The sequence below is a fragment of the Leptonychotes weddellii genome, chromosome 11 (genome assembly GCF_054177405.1).
Source record: "Leptonychotes weddellii isolate Sample4059 chromosome 11, ASM5417740v2, whole genome shotgun sequence".
NCBI classification, from domain to species: Eukaryota; Metazoa; Chordata; class Mammalia; order Carnivora; family Phocidae; genus Leptonychotes; species Leptonychotes weddellii.
Genome location: NC_138379.1, coordinates 90,365,138 through 90,378,868, shown reverse-complemented (window position 1 = coordinate 90,378,868; position 13,731 = coordinate 90,365,138). Strand labels below are relative to the sequence as shown.

Here is a 13,731-nt window from a genome sequence, read left to right as displayed (position 1 = left end):
GCCTAACGGTTTTAAGAGAAAAATGAACAAGAGACCTGCTTTGAAGGAAAGCAAAGAAAGGCACTCCCTTGATTTTTTAATTTATGCCTTTGGGAATCAAAACACTATTTCAACAACAACGACAGCATTTACATCTAACTGACATTTACGGAACAATCTTATTTATCAGTCCTTGGTACTTGCACACATATGAACGCTTCATTTGTCTTGACTAGCAGCCTTTGTTCTTTTGTTTCTTAGCATTATTGGCGTTTACCTAAACACACCACTAAAAACAGCATATTAATACTGAAAGAATATTGGATAGGATATTGGGAGACCAGGTTTTTACTCTATTCAGTAAAAATAAGCATTGTGAATTTGGGGCAAAAAATATCACATATCTTCCAGGACTAGGGTGCTTCATCTGTAAGGCATCACACTTGTCTTGACTTGTGGATCAAATCTGGTGAAATTACTCCCTTGTGTAAAGCCCTTCAATCACTTTCCATAGCACTCAGTTTAAACTTCTAAATTCTGAGCAGCTTCAGCTGGAATGACCACGTAAGGACCGCCAAAAATCCTCTCCTCCATAAAAGCAATGAGAACACTGGCACAAATGGTTAAAAAGAGAAAAACTTTTACAGAACTCAGAAAATAATCAAAGTCTTGGGAGCATTTAAGAAAAATAGAAGAGCGTCAGTAATAATGAACATTGTGGCATTTTAACTTACTCTATTCTCATGCTCATATCCCCAGCTGAGTGGTATACTTGTTTTAACTGTGATTCCAGGCTGCTGATTTTCAAACAGCCTAGGAGCCAATGGAGGGATCAGATAGGGCTGGAATTTTTCCAAAGACTCATTCCCATTCCCAGAATAATTTGATCTGTGTAAAAATTACCTGGAAACCTCCAGTTGCATGGCTTGTCTTTGAATTGAATCAGATTTTACCCAGTGCAAAGAACCTTCTCCTTTAAGATGTTTGCCTAAAACTATCAGCAGAAATAGCTTAACACTACAGCTACCAGTGATGAAGAGTGGGACAAACAAGCTAAACAAAAAAACCACAAAACATACAGACACACACACACACACACGCAAAGTTGGGGTATGAGCAGTCCATAGCAGGCTCTGAAAAGTTAGGATATATTCCTGGGATATTAGAAGGACATGTACAAGTGTAGGGCAGTACACATACTCAGAAGAGATATGACAAGGCCCTAAGCCCTCACCTCTGGCTGACCAGTAAGGCTCTGAGTAAGCAGGCTAAGGCAGAGTTGCCAACTGCTTAGCTGAATGTTCAAGCATGCCCCAACATACACACAGCCCCTTGACAGACAATGGGAGACTTATGGACTCCAAGCTTCAAAAAAAAAAAAAAAAAAAAATTCAGTGTCCAATCATAGAATATAAATTCAAAGAATAAAGACTTTACAGATTTAGTTCAGGCAGTTCACAGCAACTGCTGAAACAACAAAGAGCCATAACAAACATGAGGGAGGCAGGAGAATTTGATTACAAGAGCTGTCACGTTATATTATTTAAAATGTCTAATTTACACCAAAAAAATATGAGACATGCAGAGAAACAAGAACGTATGTTTCATATACAAGGCAAAAATAAGGGCGCCGGGTGGCTCAGTCGGGTAAGTGTCTGCCTTTGGCTCAGATTATGATCCTGGACTCCTGGGATCGAGACCCACATCGGGCTCCCTGCTCAGCGAGGAGTCTGCTTCCCCCTATATCCCTCACCCTGCTCGTGCTCTCGCTCTCTAATAAATAAAAACTTAAAAAAAATAAAAATAAAAACACAAGGCAAAATAAAAGCAGTCAAGAGAAATCATCCCTAAGGAAGCAAAGAGTTAAAACTTTAAAAACTTTAGAGTTTTTAACTACAGTTAAAACTTAGTATCAGCTACTTCATTTTTAAAAGATTTGAGAGAGAAAGAAAGAACAAGCATGAGCATGGTGGGGAGGGGAAAAAGGAGAGGGAGAGAGAAGGAGGGAGGGAGAGAGATACTTTAGCAGTCTCTGCACTTAGCTCAGAGCCTGATGCAGGGCTCAATCTCATGATTCTGAGATCACAACCTGAGGTGAAATCAAGAGTCGGATGCTTAAATGACTGCCTCACCTAGATGTCCCCAAAATCAGCTGTTTTAAGTAAGTTCAGAGAACTAAAGAAAACTATTCCTAAATATCTAAAAAAAATTATGAGAGCAATGTTTCATCAAAAAGAAATAAGAAAAACAGAAATTATACAAAAAAAAACCAAGCAGAAATTCTAGGGTTGAAAAGTATAAAAACTAAAATGAAAAATTCCCTAGAGGGGGGACTCAAGAGCAGATGTGAAGAGGCAGATGAAAGAATTAGTGAATCTGAACACAGCTCAAATGAGATTATCCAGCATAAGGAACAAAAACAAAAAAATACCACAAAAAGTTAACAGTTTTGAGACTTGTGGAACACCATCAGTTGTGCCAACGTAAGCATAATCAAAGTACCAGGGGAGGAGAGACAGAAAAAGGCAGAAGGAATATTTGAAGAATTAATGTCCAAATAATGAACATCCAAAATTTGAGAATTATTTAATTTATTTATCTAGGAAGCTCAATAAATTCCAAGTAGGATACACGGAAAGAAATCCATATCTAGACATCTCATAATCAAATTGTCAAGACAAAGAGAATTTGGAAAGCAGAGAGAAACGGTTCATCACATCACAAGGGATCCTCAGTAAGATTAACAGCTTTTTTTCTCATGAGAAACCATGGAGGCCAGAGGCAGGGAGATGAGGTAAAGTGCTAACAACAAAAATCCAACCAAGACCAGCAAAATCCCTTCAAAATGGAGACATTAAGCTACTCCCAGATTAAAAATACAAAATGAAACAAAACCCAAAGACATTGTTGCCAGCAGACTTGCCCTTTAAGAAATACTAAAGGGAGTCCTTTAGGCTAAAATGAAAGGACACTAGACAGTGAAACAAATCCATGTTAAAAAAAACAAAACACACCAATAAAGGTAACTGTACAGGAAAACATAAAACAGTATAAATTACTTTTTGTTTGTAACTTCCTTCTGCTTTAAATGACAACTGTATATAGTAAGTATAAATCTGGGTTGGTGACCATATAATGAGGAAGATGTAATTTATATGACCTTAAAAGCAAAAAGGGGGAAGAGAATGGAGTTAAAGAGGAGCAAAGTTTTTATATACTATTTAAATTAAGTTGGTATTAATCCAAACAAGATTGTTTTAAGTTACTTGTAACCTCCAAGCAATCACTAAAAAAAAGGCTCAAAAATAAAAAATATAAAGGAAACAACGGAGAGGCGGGGGCGCACCTGGGCAGCTCAATTGGTTACGTGTTCAGACTCTAGTTTTTGGCTTAGGTCATGATCTTGGGAGCCTGAGATAGAGACAGAGAGAGAGAGAGAGGGAGAGAGAGAGAGACAGAGACACACACACACACACACACACACACACACATACACACACACGGCTCTGCGCTCATCAGGGAGTTGGCTTGAGGATTCTCTCTCCCTTAGCCCCCTCCCTGCTCGCCTGCACGTGCTCTCTAAAATAAAAATTAAGAAAAAAAAGGAAACAACGGAATTAAAATGGTAAATTGGAAATATCCAACACAAAAAAGGCAGTAACAGAAGAGTAACAGAAAAAGTAAACATAAAATATATATAGACTACAAGTATCAAAATGGCAGGCAAAATCCTCACCTTATCAGTAATTATACTGATAATGGATTACACAATAAAAAGGTACACACAGAATGAATAAAAAATACGATCCAACTACATGCTTTTGACAACAGACACACTTTACATTCAAACACACAAATAGGTTGAAAATAAAAGGATGGAAAAAGATATACCATCATACAGTAACTAAGAGCTGGAGAGGCTATACCATATCAGACAAATTAAGACAAATATTGTTAGTAGACACAAACATAATGATAAGATATTTAATGAATCAAAAAGAGAACAATTACAAGCATATATGCATGTAACAACCAAGGCCCCCAAAAACATGAAGCTGAAACTAACAGAAGTGGAACAAGAACTAGACAATTCAACAATAGAAGTTACAGACTTCAACATCCTACTTTCAATAATGAATAGACTAGAGAGCTCAGTCAGGAATGAGAAGGCTTGAACACTATAAACCAACTAGACCTAACAGACATCTATAGCCTACTCCACCCAACAACAGCAGAATACACATTCTTCTCAAGTGCATGTGAACATCCTCCAGGATAAACCACACATTAGGACATAAAAAAAGTTTCAATAAATTAAAGGACAAATTATATAGAGTATGCTCTCTGGCAAGACTAAAATTAGAAATCAGTAATAAGAAATTCACAAATATGTGGAAATTAAACACTCTCCTAAATAATCAAAGAGTCAAAGAAGAAAACAAAAGGAAAGTAGAAAATATTTTGAGATAAACAAAAACAAAATGCAACATACTAAAACTTATGGATGCAGCTAAAGAAGTGCTTACTGGTATATTTATATCTGTAAATACATTTCAAAGATGAAAGATCTCTAACCAATAACCTATCCTTTCATTTTATGACTAGAAAAGCAAACTAAACCCAAAAGAAAGCAGAAGGAAGAAAATAAAAGATAAGAGAAGAAAAATGAAAGAGAATTAAAAAATAGAGAAAAATCTATGAAACAAAAAGTTGATTCTCTGAAAAGATCAACAGTAATCAACAATCTTTAGAGACGCTGACAAAAAAAGAAGACTCAAGTTCCTAAATTCAGGAAGGAAAGGGGACATTACTATCACCCTTACTGAAATATTATAATATTTATATTATAAAAAGATACTATGAACAATTATATGGCAACAATTTAGAAAGCCCAGGTGAAACAAATACTTCTTAGACATTAACTGAACTGACTCAAGAATCTACAGAAAATCTGAATAGACCTAAAACAAGTAGAGACTGAACTGTAATAAATATTCTTTTCACAAAGAAAAGCCTAGGATCAAATGGCCTCACTGGTGAATTCTATCAAACATTGAAAGAAGTTTCACCAACTCTTTAAAAAAATAAAAAATAAGAGAGAGGCCTTCCCATTTCAAACGCTGATACTAGTAGTAATCTGATACTAAAACCAAAGACATCACATGAAAACTACAAACCAATATCCCTTATGAAAAAGCAGATGTAATAATTCTCAACAAAATACTAGCAAACTAAATCCATTAACATTTGAAAATGATTATACACCATAACCAAGTGCAACTGCACCTGGGTGACTCAGTTGGTTGAGCGTCCGCCTTCGGCTCAGGTCATGATCCCGGAGTCCCTGGATCGAGTCCCGCATTGGGCTCCCTGCTTGGCAGGGAGTCTGCTTCTCCCTCTGACCCTCCCCCCTCTCATGTGCTCTCTTTCTCATTCTCTCTCAAATAAATAAATAAATAAAATCTTAAAAAAAAAAAAAGTGGTTCAATAAAACAAAAACAAATCAATGTAATACACTCTATTAAAAGAGGGGCGCCTGGGTGGCTCAGTTGTTAACTGTCTGCCTTCGGCTCAGGTCATGGTCCCAGGGTCCTGGGATGGAGCCCCACACTGAGCTCCCTGCTTGGCGGGAAGCCTGCTTCTCCTCTCCCACTTCCCCTCTTGTGTTCCCTCTCTCACTGTGTCTCTGTCAAATAAATAAAATCTTTAAAAAAAAAAAAAAAGAGTAAAGTCGGCCCAATACATTGTTTTAATAGAATAAAGAACAAAACCATGTTATCATCTCAACAGATATAGAAAAACCACTTGACAAAATCCAACACCTTTTCATGATAAAAATATGAGGAATATAAGGGAATTTCCTCAACCAGATAAAGGCATTTGTGAAAATCACACAGCTAACGTAATACTCAGAAGGTTAAAGAGTCAAAGCTTTGCCCATAGGATCAGGGACAAGACCATACTTGCTCTTGCCGTTTCTATGCAACACTGTACCAGAAGTTCTAGTTTGGGCAATTAGGAAAGAAACTGAAGTAAAAAGTGTCCACACTGGAAAGGAAAAAAAATCAAATGTCCTCATTTGCAGATGACATGATGTCCTAAATAAAAAATTCTAAGGAATCCATGTACACGCAGAAAAACTATTAAAGTCAATAAGTGACTTCAGCAAGGCTTCAGGATAAAATCAGCTGCATTTCTATATACTTGCAATGAACAATCCAAAAATGAAAAAAAAACAAAAAAACAAACCAATTTCATTTACAAAGGCATCAAAAAGAATAAAATATTTAGGAATTAAGTTTAACAAAAGAAGTGTATGATCCTACTAAAAACTAGAAATATTACTGAAAAATACTAAGGAAGACTAAATACATAGATCTCTCTTGTTTATGGATTAGAAGAGTTAATGTTATTCAGATGTCAATATTCTTAGATTCAACACAATCCCTATCAAAATCTTAGTTGCCTTTTGTGCAGAAATTGACAAACTGATCTTAACATCCATAGGGAAATACAAGGGACCCAGAGTAGTTAAAACAATCTTGAAAATGAAATAGATGGTGGACTTAACACCTACCCACTTCAAAACATACTACAAAACAATAGTAATCAAGGTAATGTGGTACTAGCGTAAGGATAGACCTATAGATCAATGGGACAGAATTAACATTCCAGACATTTATGGTCAATTTGATTTTCAAAAACAGTGCCAAGTCAGCTCAATGGGGGAAATATTAGTCTTTTCAACAACTGGTGCTAAGAGAACTGGATACCCACATGCAAAACAATGAAGCTGGACCAAAACAATGAAGTTATACCTCATACCAAATATAAAAATTAACTAAAAATAGATCAAAGATGTAAGTGTAAGAGCAAAAACTGTAAGTCTTAGAACAAAACACAGGTGTAAATCTTTTTGATGTAGGATTAGGTAATGGTTTCTTAGGACATCTAAAGAACAAGCAACTAAAGAAAAATTAGATTGAACTTCATCAAAATTAAAAACATTTGTGCTTTCAAGGATACTATGAAGGAAGTGAAAAGACAATGGACAGGGGCGCCTGGGTGGCTCAGTCGGTTAGGCGTCTGCCTTCAGCTCAGGTCCTGGAATCAGCCCGTATCAGGCTCCCTACTCAGTGGGGAGCCTGCTTCTCTCTCTCCTCCCTGCTTGTGCTCTCTGTCCCTATCTCCATCTGTCTCTTGCTCTCTTTCTGACAAATAAATTAAAAAAAAAAACAAAAACACAAGATGATGGACAAAAATTGAAGAAAATATTTGCAAGTCATCTATCTGAAAAGGAACTAGAATCCAGAACATATAAAGAACAAACCACTAAGCAAATGAGAAGAGGCTCAACTTCATCAGTAAATAGGAAAATATAAAATCGAAACCACAACAAGATGTATCAATTCATACCCACTAGGATAGTCAGAATTAAGAAAGATAGTGAGTACTGACAAAGATGTGATGAAACTGGAAATCTCATACATTGCTGGTAGAAATGTAAAATGGTGCAAAATCACTTGGGAAGTTCTCAGAAATATTAACATAGAATTACCACATCACCAAGTGATTCTACTCTTAGGTATATATCTAAGAGAATTGAAACAGTATGTCCAAACAAGATTTGTACATGAATGTTCATAGCATTTTTTTAATAGCCAAAAAGTGGAAACAACCTAAATGTCCATCAATGAATGGACAAAATGTGGAATATCCATTCGGTGGAACATTATTCAGCCATGAAAAGGAAGTAACTACTTCAACTTGCTATGACATGTATGAATCTTGAAAACAAGGTTCTAGAAGTCAGATACAAAAGGCCACAAATTGTAGAATTCCATTTACATGTTATGTCCAGAATAGGGAAATCCACAGAAACAAAAAGTAAATTAATGGTTGCCAGAGTTTGGGCAAAGGGGGCAAGTGGGAGTGACTATTAATGGGTCTGGTGTTTCTTTTGAGGATGATGGACATGTTCTGGAATTAACAATTTGGTGATGGTTACAAAACACTGTGAATATACTGAATATTGTGAATATACTGAAAACCACTGAATTTTACTTGTTGTGGGATGTGGATTATATCTCAATGAAAAAATGTAATCCTACATTAACACGTTATATGAAGCTCTACTTGTTTTGCATCCTAATTTCTTTAGCCTTTTATCATGCCATTCCATCTCTCCCAGACTAACTGGTCTTTCAATTCTGCAAATTCACAAATGCTCTGTTATCAAGACCACTGTATACTCCATTCCCGTTGCTTCGGCAGCTTATCTTCTTAGCCTAGCTAATTCCAACTCATTCTTCAGGTCTACGGTTAACTACCACTTCCTCAGAGGCTCTTTTTTTGAATCCTCTTATTACGTGTTATACTCCTGTTATCAGATACTAGATTCCCTTATACTTACCTTTGCAGTAGACTTATCTCAGTGCTGGTATAATACTCAAGTATTTCATGACTAAAGCAATTATTTAGGTCTCCTCTGTATTTAAAATCTACTTCCGTATTTAAAATTCTATTCTTTTCACCTGGAACTTTATCTTTAACCAGGCCCTCCAAGTCAAAAGACTAATTAGAGTGCCTATGAAGTCATTATATATGAAGATTATAAAAGCAAAGGGCAAGAAAATTGTCATCCCATTTTAGAAAATGCCCTAGCTGGGATCTGGGAACCAACTCACCACTTTCTACTTATAGTTGATGAATCAGTTTTCCAACAGCTTGCTCACTAACGCTATAGAGAGAAACAAAGAATACACAAATAAAAAAACCAAAGATATTGTCCTTTGGATTAGGGGAAGACATTTAGAAACCAGAATATACCTTTTATCTCATATACTAGTACTTCAGTATCTCCAACACTGATGATATGAAATCATCTCAATTATGAAATTAGATCAAAGATAGATTGCTATTTTCCCTTTTATTTTTCACAAATAACCCAATATAAACCCTACAATTCTATAGCCAGCTGAGAAGCAATCATTTTTATGATGGCTTGCTTTTTAACAGTTACCTTATTTGGAATAACTCAGCTGCTACTAGGATTTCACCAATACAGAAATTTAAAACGTATACGAACCACTGGAGTCACTTTGGAAGCAGGCAGCTGGAGCTTTTTATATGTTTCAAAATTTAAACTGAAGATAATTTCTTTTCATGGGAGAGTTTCAAAAGTATTAAGCACCCCAGATGTATTCATAACCACTTGAGACTTCTAACAGGTGGTGGTGTGAAATCAAATTCCTAATGTGAATTTGCTTTTCTGTAGACCAAACATTCTCAAAAATAACACAGCACTAAGGGGATGAAAATTGGTACAGGAGAGGCAAGGGAACAAAGAGAAGATCACCCTTTTAATGCATAAATCACAGATGTACATACAATACATGAACACTGTATTTGTGACATTAAAGTATCATGTGGGAGATTAGGGGGGAAAAAGTCTAAAAATACTCAAGGGTGTAATAATGAAATAAGGTTGAGAAACCAACCTAGACTGAATGTAGTGATAGAATTAACCTTTCTCAGAAAAAAATATGATCATTAGTGCTAACTACCCTGCCAAGGAATTATCACAGATCAGACAGTTTATGGTTTATCTTAAGACATTACACTTCAGTATACAGTTGAGAAAAGGCTTGTTAGAAGGCTAGATTACTTCTATAGTGTTTAAAAATTATAATGCATTTTAAAATAGCAATATCTAAGATATTTACCTTCTGCTCTTAAAAACATGCCCAACTTTGAGCACTCCAGAGTTCCCATTTTAGATTAGACTTGATGAATTTTGCTTTACTTTATAGAAAAATAAAAGAGCTGAAGTTAATAAACCAATAGTGGAGACAAAATGAAATACTAAAAATAATCCAGAAGAATGTAGGAAAAAAAGAGCAAGCAACAAATGGGACAAATAGAAACAAATAGCGAGATAGTAAATTCATTTTTTTAAAACTTTTTTTAATTTAGTAAGCCTATGCCCAACGTGGGGCCTGAACTCATGAACTCAAGATCAGGAGTCCCATGCTCTAACAACTGAGTCAGCCAGGCACCCTGAGATAGATTTAAACCCAATTTAGCAATCCTACTTCTCAGTATTTACTCAAATGAAATCAAACATGTCCGCACAAAAACTTGTAAGCAAGGTTGTAAACATTTTATAAGTTTAACTAAGTTATATAAAACCCAAATAGCCATCGAGTGGTGAATACATGAATAAAGTATATACACACAGTAAAATACAGCAAAAAAAGGGGGGTGAGTGGGATGGATTTATAGGAAGCTTGCCTTAGAGTAGGGTATGTTAAAAACAGAACAAGTTCCCGAATAAATGGACAAAAGAATAAATGAATGGGAAAATGAACAAATGAATAAAAATCTATGATCAAGGACTGTCTTCCTTCAGTATTTTTGGCATTTGAAGGAAAAGCAGTTTACAGCATATACGTAACCTCCTGGACCTCGGTTTCTCCCATCGTATCATAGAGCAAGCAACTGCTACTTTTCTGGGCCCTTGAGAAGATGAAGAAAGAAGTGAATAAAAGATTTAGTATCTTTGGTCCATAATCATAGAAACCTAGAGTATGTGTAAAGCTATGATGCATGTGTGCAGGGATGTGGGTAGCTAAATCCTGGAAATTCAGGCAGAATGGCTTACTTTATTTTATTCTGCAGCCTGGTTTCTGTCTGGTAGCATTATAAGCAATTTCTAAGAGAGGAAAGAGACTCCAGCATTCTCCACATGATCCATTTTCCCATGGGTAGAGCTATTCTGTGCTTGCATAGACAACTTCCGCATTTCCCCCAACTCTTCTAATGTGGTTCTTAGATGTGACCATAGGATTACGTTTATGTTGAAAATGTTCCTAGCGACTTTGCTAGTTCTTTTTGGCTTCTACTCAAACTTAACAGAGATTATTAGAATTAGTATTTGTGATTTCACTGTTTTAAATATTTATAGATGCTTAATTCTTAGATACTTCTGACACTGCTACAGACTTATACCCCAAGTATAAACATTCCTTTGAGAGTTTTTATTTTGTTCTGATGGTAAAAATTGTTAGAGGCATATGACTTACACCTGATTTCTAAATGAGCTATCCTCTAGCCATCGAAATACCTGATGTGGTTGTTATTATTCCACTGCAAAGTACACTTTACCCCAGGGAATGTGCTCTAAGAGAAAATTAAAACTAGCCTCCCACATCAAAGCCCATTAAGTCATTAGGTGGCTCTTCAGTATGTGAGCTTCATTTTCTTGCTGGGCTGCAGGGTGCTAGGAGCCCTCCCAGAGACATTAACAAGTGCCTCCTCCAAGCAGATTTATCCAGGAATCACAAATTTTAGACCTGAGATGGACCTTGGGCTTCCTCAATCTGCAGAAGAGGAAACTGAGTACAGAAGACATTAAATGGTTTTTCCAGGATCTACAGCTGGTTACAAGAAAAGGAAAAAACCCCAAATCCCCACAGCATTCTGAAATCACACAGCCCAAGTGGTCCGGAAGGTGGGGCAAATTATTCTAGACTAATGTGATTTGGATGGTGGAATTAGAATACCATCCAGGTCGATGACTGCTTCAGATGAAAAAATCCCAATTCTTCAGGGGCATCTGGCTGGCTCAATGGGTAGAGTGTGAAACTCTTGATCTCAGGGTTTGAAGACCGAGTCCCATGTTGGGTACAGAAATTACTTAAAGATAAATAAAAAAACCAAAACCCAAACCAAAAACACATGCGCAATTTTGGGCAATCTAGAGTTCCCATTTTATTTATTTTTTTAAAGATTTATTTATTTGAGAGAACAAGAGCAGAGTGGGAGGGGCAGAGGGAGAGGGATACACAACCTCCAGCAGTGTCCGTGGGCGGAGCCCCACACGGGGCTCGATCTCACGACCCTGAGATCATGACCTGGGACAAAACCAAGAGTCTGATGCGCAACCAACTGCCCCACTCAGGTGCCCCCTTTCTTATTTTTTATTTCTTCTTAAAAGATTTTATTTATTTATTTTTGACAGAGAAAGAGACAGCGAGAGCAGGAACACAAGCAGGGGGAGTGGGAGAGGGAGAAGCAGGCTTCCCGCCGAGCAGGGAGCCCGATGCGGGGCTCGGTCTCAGGACCCTGGGATCATGACCTGAGCCAAAGGCAGATGCTTAACGACTGAGCCACCCAGGCATCCCTATTTCATTTATTTTTTAAGTAGGCTCCATGCCCAGTGGGGAGCCCAATGCGCAGCTTGAACTCACAACCCTGAGATCAAGACCTAAGCTGAGATGAAAAGTCAGATGCTTAACCGACTGAACCCACCCAAGTGCTCCTAGAGTTCGTATTTTTAGGTTAGACTTGATGTATTCTGTTTTACTTTTGTCCTACGAGTTCCAAAACAATGCTCTAAAGTAATAATTGAGTACTTCCATATTAATAATATATGTATGGTTAACCACTTATTTACTTATAAAAATCTTATTTATCATTGTTGAACACTTGATTGTAATCAATTCTCTATCAGAATAATAGAGGAAGTTTTAAGTATAAATTATTCCAAATCTCAAATGTTACAATGAAAATACAAAATAGGGAGCAATGATCTCTTATTAGAATACAAATAATTACTCTTTCAATTAACATTTGTGATTATTTTTTTACTCCTTACTAAAAACATCTTTAGAATAAAATAACTATCCTTTGTGCAAACTTACTGACAAAGATGTACAAATAGGTAAGAAAGCATGCCTGAGTTTCCTTTTTTCTTAATATAATATTGTCCTCGGCCTGCTTTTCAATGGAGGTAGAAATGAGCACAAGTTAAATAGACTGAAGGGGAAATGTAACTGGAAAAGAGAAGGAAAGATAAAATCCTAACTATACCTAGAGTATTCAAATTTTAGGAACTGAGATGCCAAGAGTCTGCCTTCTATTCTTCCTGTTTATGGAGAGGGAAAGCTAAAGACAGAGGTGCCTGATGAAGAAAGCAAGAGATATCAAACCCCCTGACCTCAAAATATCTCCTTTACATATTCTAATAATTTCCCAGAAGTTTCTGAATTATTACTTAAAAATGTAAGCAATTCTTGGGAAGACTTAACATAGTGCCTTATATTACTAGATCTACCAATAACGAAGTTTCTGTCTATAAGGAAGTTATCTAAACGGACCCAGAAGATACATATGCAAATAACTGTAATACAAAGCAAAGATGGTAAGACAATAGGACTTATTTTATGGGAGGAGAGGGACTTGAGAAAGTATTACCAACTTGGGAAAAATTATGAATGTTACAAAGAAGAGGTGAGTCTTGAAGGATGTTTGGGGAATCCCAAAAAAGCTGATGAAAAGTATACATGGAGAACATGTTTGGGGGACGTGCCCAGTCTGGAGAAAGCACAACATATATGATGGAGAACAGGTGGAGATACAACTGAAAAGACAGAATGGGTAAGGATCCAAAAAAGCTGTAAATGTCATCAATGACATTTTTATGAATAAAGAGGATATAAAGACAGTCTGATTAATAGAAAACAGAGTAACAATCTGACTAAATGACATATTCAGTAAGCAAAAAAGAAATGTTATGATCACAGTTGCACTTCTGTAGATATTTACTAAATATTTATAATGTCTTAGCTACGTAAAGGTGAATAGGATCAGTGGCTCTTGACCTTTCAGGTGTGTCAATTCTGATTCTGTTTGCCTTCAAATCTCTTCTTCCTCTCTCTTTTGCTCTGAGCTGTGTGATAGGAAACCTGA

At 36.4% G+C, this 13,731-nt stretch overlaps 1 protein-coding gene across 2 annotated transcripts in view; it reads right to left on the bottom strand.

Moving 5' to 3' along the window:
- NPAT (nuclear protein, coactivator of histone transcription) overlaps nucleotides 1-13,731 on the bottom strand; it is a 56,932-nt gene that overhangs the window by 39,666 nt on the left and 3,535 nt on the right. The window lies entirely within an intron of this gene.